The sequence below is a fragment of the Coenobita brevimanus genome, chromosome 60 (genome assembly GCF_032717465.1).
Source record: "Coenobita brevimanus isolate Jiangsu-jjx chromosome 60, ASM3271746v2, whole genome shotgun sequence".
NCBI classification, from domain to species: domain Eukaryota; kingdom Metazoa; phylum Arthropoda; class Malacostraca; order Decapoda; family Coenobitidae; genus Coenobita; species Coenobita brevimanus.
This window is the reverse complement of record NC_137013.1, coordinates 24,150,022-24,158,566: the sequence shown is the minus strand read 5'-3', so window position 1 is coordinate 24,158,566 and position 8,545 is coordinate 24,150,022.

The window sequence follows — 8,545 nt, the reverse complement described above, 5'->3', positions numbered from 1 at the left end:
CTCTGTAATGACAGAATCGGATAAAGAAGCTTAATGACAGTGAGATGAAAACATTTCTTGATAAGGGAATTGAAAGGCAAGCTACTGACGGTATGTTTGGGTACTGGGTTCTGTGTGACACTCTACCAGTGTCTGCAGAGGTTGCTCAGTTAACAGATGATTTTCCTCTGGGCTTAGAGCAATAAAACATTACTTATGATGATCTTTCACTCTATTCTAAACAGCTATTAGAAAAGGAAGGTAGAAAATATCCTAAATTTAATAAAAAAAAACTTGTAGCTTCTAACTCAGCAAAGTACAACTATCTTATAGCTCTGCCTTTGTTGCAGTTATATATGAGGCATGATTTGAGATTAGCTAGAGTGATCTTAGTGTTCATATTTAAAAGCCTACATAGAACGAAATATTCAAATCAGAAATAATGCCTGAACTAAGGACAAAAAAGCTATGTACAAACTAATGTCAAATTCACTGTTTGGGAAAACTTTATTCAATCCCCAGAGATATGCCACCAAAACTAAAGTTTGACGAAAGAGGTTCCTAAAAAGTGTTAGGAATCCTTTCTTCAGACGGGTGACACCTTTAAAAGAAAATCGAGTAATAACAATCTCTCACTCCCCTAAAATAGAACTTTCTCATCCCCAGTTTGTAGGATTTCAAATTCTTGAGTTGGCCAAGTTGAAGATGTATCATTTTTGGTACGCTGTTCTCACAAAGCACTATGGGGACAGAGTAAAAGCAGTTCACTCTGATACAGACAGTTTTGTATTTTCACTTGAGTGTGAAGATATATTCAGTGAATTACAAAGGTATCCCCTTGTGGACTGGATAGATACATCTAATTTCAGTCCCCAGCATCCTTTGTACAGTGATGCACGTAAAGGACAGTTGGGTCTGTTAATAAGTGAGGTTGGGGAGAAACTGATAGTTGAAGCATGTTGTCTAAAGCCAAAATTATACGCCTTACTTTTGCAGTCAGGTACAGATCTGGTAAGGGTAGTCCTGGTTATGAAAGGAAAAAACTTAAACATCAAGAATACAAAGACACTCCTCTGGGGACCAATATGATTCATTATGTTGGAGCCACCAGTATATGTAACCGGCAAGGACAGATCATTTGTTCGTTTCGTTCGTTTAAAGATTTCCTGCACATATAGTGCAGGCCAGGCCATACATTAGCCCGGTCAGTGGAGTATGGGCTGATTAAAAAATAGTAAGGTGGGAAGACAGGTCCTGGGGATTGCCCAGCACACACGTCCTGTCTCCTGGCTGGCTTTGTGGTGTGTGACGAGGACTGATCACCACGCTATCAGTAAACAAGAGAGGGTTGAGTGAATTTGAAAATAAACATTATTATTTGTCCTCTGCTCAGTCAGTCAGCTATGAGCATCCTTTGGCTAACAACATTCAGGTAAAAGGAGGGCAAGAAGAAGAAGAAGAAGAAGAAGAAAGAGATGGGAGGGAGCTTCCATCTCTGTGGGGATCACGACTCATCCCCATTGCCCAGCAGCATTTCCCATGCAAGCGAAAACAGGGGCCGGAGTTATACGACACACAAAGGAAAACGAAAAATTGTAAATATTTCCTATATAGGGATGCTACTTCGTGATCTATGAGGGTGTTTGTATTATTCTTTTCATAGATAATTTGTATGCAAATCCTGTATACTGTACCTGCTGTACTAAAAAAAAAAAAACTTTACTGATGTTGTGTAAATAGGTGTCTGCAGTGTTCATGTTTTATTTATTAGTCGAGGACATTTCAGTTTTCTTTCAGTGTATGCTTAAAGACCTTTCCTAGCTAGGGAAGCTACTTCATGATATGAGGGTGTCTGTATCATTCTTTTCATTTATAATTTGTATACTAAATCCTATATACTGTACTAAAAACCTTTACTGATAATTTGTAAATAAAGTGTCTGCAGTGTTCATGTTTTATTTATTAGGCGAGGACATTTAAGTTTTCTATCAGTGTATGTTTAAACACCATAGAAAACGTTTATACGTCAGAACACATATATTTCGTGATCCTGCCAGAATTATTATGGCAGGGTTTTCAAACTCAGGAAAAACCGTACTGATATCTAAACTCATCAAATACTATGCAGAAAAGTTTTCAAAAATATTTCTCTGTGGTGTAAGCTATCACCCTCTTCAAGATGATCCAGTCATTGGTCGTAAAGTTTCTGTACACAGAGATATTTGCAAATTTCTTGAAGAAATACTTAACAAGAGATACAAAAGTAATAAGGAAGCTTTGTCCACACCAGTCTGTAATTCGAGAGATTGCTTTGAAACAAACACCTTTCAAGAGAAAAAGGCAGATCCTTACCTGTACTACTGGAGGGTCTATTCTAAGCATCTTGCTACCCATTGCCACTACTATATTAGGGAGTCTTCTTAAATAATGACAGTCAAGGAATTTTGCCTCGTACCAAGGTCTCAGGCGGAAACCATTCTTTATGCTTCTACCATTCAAAGACCCTAGGAAACTGCTTATCCTAAATCGTCCCATGTAATTGCCCCCATTCAGCCTTCAAATACTGAACATGGTCACTCACTCGAGGACACAATCAAAATACTAATTAAACTCTATCAGTATACTTTTGGTATCATCATATTTACGACAACATCCTCTAGTACACTGGGATGATATGGGTAATCTGATGTCTTCAATTCGTAACATTAATATTATAGATGTAATTCAGTACTGGGTAACCCGAAACAACACGTTTGATTCAGGTAAAATAACTGACTTACGAACTTTGGTGAAACTTGTAGATTTACCCGAGGCTTATATCAAGAATCCAAAGGCAAAGAAAAAACTATTTTGGGGTGGGACCACATCTCATCATAAGAAAATAAATCAAAGCTTTAAGAGGTGGGACCCAGATTAATTCTTTCATTACAGCCAGCAGAAACAGTCTGCCTTGAGATCTCGAGCAGAATGGATGTCTGTGGGAGAAGTTTGCAAGTCCATGATCAATTAAGGGAAATTCATATGGCCCATGCTCTCGCTCGATATAGGGCCACGATTATCAACTCCCTTTTTGAGACTTAGGCTAGTTGGCAATCAAACAGAGGATTACTATAAGGAAGATACAGATTTAGATGTTTCCACTCTAAGTCTGAATGATAAGGATATAGACACTCAACTTCAGTATTATCGACAATATCATCGTTATAGAGATGGCTCTCCAATTTTTGTATGTCAAGTCTTTGCTGGATGATCTTTGAGTCATACGACAAGACTGTAATTTAACTACCTAGGAAAAAAATAGAAAAGGGGGAATTCTCCCACCTAGTTACGACCTTGAAAGAGGCGAGTGAATGAGTTTGTTGGTTACCATTCCCCATAAAAGAAAGGCTCCAGGAGTACAGCCACCTCACTTCACTGCTAAACACTCACTCACATTTAAGAGGCTCGGGATGGAGGCTGAGGGTACATTCCTTCAAACAGTGCACGGAGAAATAACTGACGATCAGTATGACGCCAGAGATAATGCTATTTGTCATATTGTGAACGCAGTGGGAGTACGAAATTACGGCCTTTGTGCTGTAACTTCTGAAAAGTACCCTTATGCTAATCTATACTCCGCTCGAAAACCCCTGTATAATATTAATAGAGCCCAGGTCAAATCACGGGATAAAGTTGGGTCTGTAAGAATTTTCAAAGAAAGTAGCAGACCCTATACAATTACTTTAGTAGCCCACTGGGGTCCTGGCTCTGCACTAGAGACCGGCAAGTCTGCCCAAGAGTTAATAAAAAGGTCAACAGACCACCATTACATTCAGGGTCTCCAGCTGGATACTCTGACTGGACGTGTGGGTAACTTAGCTCTATGTATTGAAGAGCTAAAACGTATCCTACCCCATTTAGGTATTAAAAATTTATTAGTACCTGCGGGGACTGGAAGTGGTCTGGGTGGGGATACGTGGGCTTTAAAATATTTGCCTTGCTTTGAGAAGCTGGCAAAGTACTGCCGACGTATCAACATAAATTGTACAGTCGTTAATAGGAGAAATGTCTCCCATCATAAACCCGCAGTTGGAGTACACGAATGGTATCCACCACAACCACTAGCACAGCTTCCATCACAACCACAGCCTCTACCACAGCTTTCATCACAACAAACACAACCTCCACCACAGCCTCCTTCCTACGAGGAGGTGTGGCTGGAGGATCCAATGTTACTACCCCACCTCCAGCATGAACCACTACAGCAACAGCAGCAGCAGCAGCAGTTGACCCACCCCCAGCATGAACCACTACAGCAACAGCAGCAGCAGCAGCAGTTGACCCACCCCCAGCATGAGCTACCGCAGCAGCAGCAGCAGCAGCAGCAGCACCATGGACAATGCAAAGACCCACGAAAAAGACCTGCAGCCTCCTCATATGAAGTGGAAGCACTCGGTATCATTAAAAGAAAAAATGTGACAATAAACAATAATGTTAGAGTATTAAATGTTTATGATGATTCCCCTGCCTGGCAAGAAGCCAGAAATGGAAGCTGTTATATTACAGAGGCCACTGATCGATCCAGATTTAAAAGGAAAATCATTAATACAGAGAAATTACTTATGCCAATGTTATTTAAGAAATTAATACTTATCAGAACTAAGCATAACCAAATTTGATTACTAATAGTAGTTTGTAAGAGGTTTTGGGGAGATGGTATATAATCCTAATTACTGAAACACAGATTTACTTAAGAAACTCTTGAATACTACTACCATTTAGTCATAATAGCCTGTAAGATGTTCCTGGGTGATTGTATGTAATTCTAAGTACTTTTTTTTTTTTTTTTTAACATAAATTCGTATGTGTTAATAAAATTTAAAAAAAAAAATGATTTACAGATCGCTAGTTTTCTTGACCTATAAAACAATGGTATATAGTATTATTTTGTTAGTATGTATTCTACAAGGGAAACAGTCATGTCACTGAAAGCCACTGATGTCATATACCTTTATCTCTTCCATTGCAAGTGGAGATGTTTACCCAGATAATACCACAACAAACTTTCAGAATCGCATTATCCCACTGCAGCTAGATCCAAATCATGAAAATGAAGTTGGGTTAAGTAATATTTTATTCCCAAAATATTATTACTGTCTCAGAAATAGTGATCCGGAGTGTAAAATTGGTTTTTGCACGAATAATGAGATCTGAAAACGAAGACTATGAGTTCAACTTTTATAATTATATACCTGAAAAAAATATTGTTTGCAACTTATGTTCTCGCAATTTGGTATCTATAATCGAATCCATTAACCATCAAATGATGAAAGAACTTCAGGAAATTATTCAAGAACCGTATGCTGATTATTTCCCTTACCAGCAAATATTGCACTATGATTACAACCTACATAGGGTTGTCATCCAAAAAATGGTAGTTGGGGCTGATGCAGATCGTTTATACACCGAGTTATCAACGGAGTTTGCTCCTCAAGTTGCCATGGTGCTGGGGTGTGAACCAAGAGTTCGTTATTCGGTATTTCGAAAAACTGAAAAGGAAAGTCCTTCATCCTCGAAACCCAATCGTGTTAAAGTTATAGGTCCATATCCATCCAGATCTGATGGTTCCAATGATTATTTATATGTGTACTCTGACCTGGTTAACCCTTCACGATTCGGGGGGCAAATTATGAATATCCTTGATGCTATACCCCTACCGAATGATGTGACAAGTAAGGGTGTTAACCCTATAATGTACAAAACAATTGGTAGTTCAACCATAGAAAGTGATGCCTTAAAAATTACTAATCAGAATGGTGGACCAATATACTTTGAAGACAATCACAGTGTTACCTGTGTTTTACAAATAAGACGTTGATAAAGACGATCACAGACTCATTTCTGTTTTTGACACCATGATACTTACTACCCTGATTCCTCTTTCCGAAGATGAATTTTTGTTACTATTCAAAGACCCATTCGTGCTCAAACGAGGAGGGGCTCTAAGTGTTATAACTACTTTTAGGAGCCCCATATAGGCTACTACCAACGGGGGGCTGGTATTTTTGACTCTCTAAGGGGCATAGGGACACGGGTAATTCCTTGTTTTATGAAAAATGTAGTTCTTAAAGCTCTGTGTATGGGACGAGGTGTACTCGAGGATGTATCTAGTGGCAAGGCAAATCTGAAGGACTCTGAAACAGAGAGGAATTACAGCCCTGAAAGGTGTTGCTCAAAGAGCTAGCATGAAAGAAAGACGTAAACGAAAGTCAAAAAGGAGGCGGAAATTAGGGAAATGTTATAAAAAGGATGTATTTGACATAATATAGCTTAGTTAGAATAGTGATTTGATTCTGGTAACATCTTTTGATGTTGCCTCGGGAGTCGGGGCAAAATTCCCTCTCAGCAATTATTCAGCTGCCATATCAGAAATGTTTCCTCGTCCTCACAAACTCCGGATAATAGAATCATCAATTGCTTCAAAGCAAGATATGGATGTTCTACCCATAAACGCAGGCTTTGATAAAAAATAACTGGTAAATATGTAGAATTTTGCATACCTAGCGTTGATGGGTCATTCATTGATATGAGCACTCTAGCCCTCGAGTTGAAATGACAAGTTACAAAAGCAGACGGATTTCCGTACTCGTAGAAGATCATAAGATGATGTTTGTGAATGCAGTATTACATACAATATTTAAAAATGGATCTGTGTTTTTAAAAGGGATTCAGGTTGAAAATAACTATATGTACAGTATAAGTATGCAGCCTTTTTAAAATTGCTCACAACATTTAGTTCCATCAAAGTAGGGATTATTGGTAAATAATGTTATTTACTTTATGAAGAAAATGGTACTGGGAATGGAGATACTTATACTGAAGACTATTTTGTTGGGCTCAGTGATCAGGAAAAAAAGGTTTCTTACTCTAAGGAACATGGACTGCATTTATGTAGTCCTCTACTGATGGACTTAAATAGGTTGAATGGATATTTACTTGATCACATTGACGTCAATATTCGACTTGAATTCGCTAATCCGAGTTTTATCATCAACACGCATCAAGATGGCGGCAAAATGAAGCTCCACACAGATTTGTGTAAACTGTGGATTACTCGTGTCTTTCCTCAACCGGCGGCCATGGCTGTACTTCATGCTTTGTTATCTTATCCAGGGTCGTTTGTAGAGTATGTGTACAATAAACAAGTGGTAAAATCATACGTCATTGCTCAGAATCAAAGTTCAATGACTGTTGACAACCCTTGGGGGAACTGTATTCCATGCAAACTGTATTTGTGTATGGTTGATATGGGGGCTTTTTCTGGATCGTATAATAAGAATCCTTTGTATTTGACTCATGCTGACTTGTCAGGGCTGGCCGTAAGTGTCAATGGGAGAAGTCTGTATAACTTCACAGTCTCTTTTCCTTATCAACATGCATCACTGAACCTTTATACCTTGAAGACACTAGGTCTCAGTCGAGATCACTTACTTAACTATGAGGCCTATACCAAGGGAAGAATGATTTTAGTTTTAGATCTGTTACCTAAGGACGTTGAAGATGCAATTGATCCTGAATACACAGGAAATCTAAGAATAAATATAACATTCAAGAAAGCCAGTGGGTCTAATTGTGTCCTGCTGATGTTTGGAGATACTCAAGGAATTCTAAGAATAAGTAATGATCGGCAGATATATTCAGATGTGAGAGCTTAAAGAAAAAAAAAAATGATCAAGAACTCGAAACTGTGATTCCTAAAAATTTACCCCCTCACTGTATTAAACAATTCTGGGGATGTCTCGCAACTGATGAAATGATACATGTGAAAATACCTAACAAACTTGGACCTGTGTTTATCAATCACTAACATATTACCCACTTCAAAAACTGGAGAAATGGGTCACTGGGTCTGTTTTTTCATAAAGGATTACATTGTATATTTCCTTGAGTCATATGGTCTTCTACCTAACCAGTACTCTGAACATTTTGTAACTTTTTAAAGAAATCATAAAACATTTAAACTGTGCACACAACCTTACTGCCTGCAGAGTGTTTCTTCCTTTGTTTACGGGGCCTGTGTATTATTTTTCATACATGTCACATGAACAGAGGGTGAAGATAGATTGATGATGATAATCAAAAAACATTCTGCAAACATAATTATGTCGAGAACGATAAACGGGTACTAAAATGTGTATAAATACTTTCCTGTACTTCTCCCTGACTGCCGACGCACTTTGTCTGAATAAATATAATTACAAAGAATGTGCGTTTTACCTACGCAAGATTCTTCCCTGAAGAGTGTAGTCACTACCTAGTGGTAAGTATCAGTCCTTACAGTCCCATAATAGGTGATGGGTGTATGACAGTACTTGGTAATAATCTAGAGATGGATATATAAACCTCTGGAGGTGAGACTCCTGCAGACACACACACCACAAAGCCAGTCAGGAGACAGGGCGTGTGTGCTGGGCAATCCCCAGGTCCTGTCCTCCCCACTTACTGTTTTTTAATCAGCCCATACCCCACTGACCGGGCTAATGTATGGCCCGGCCTGCACTATATGTGCAGGGAATCTTTCAACGAA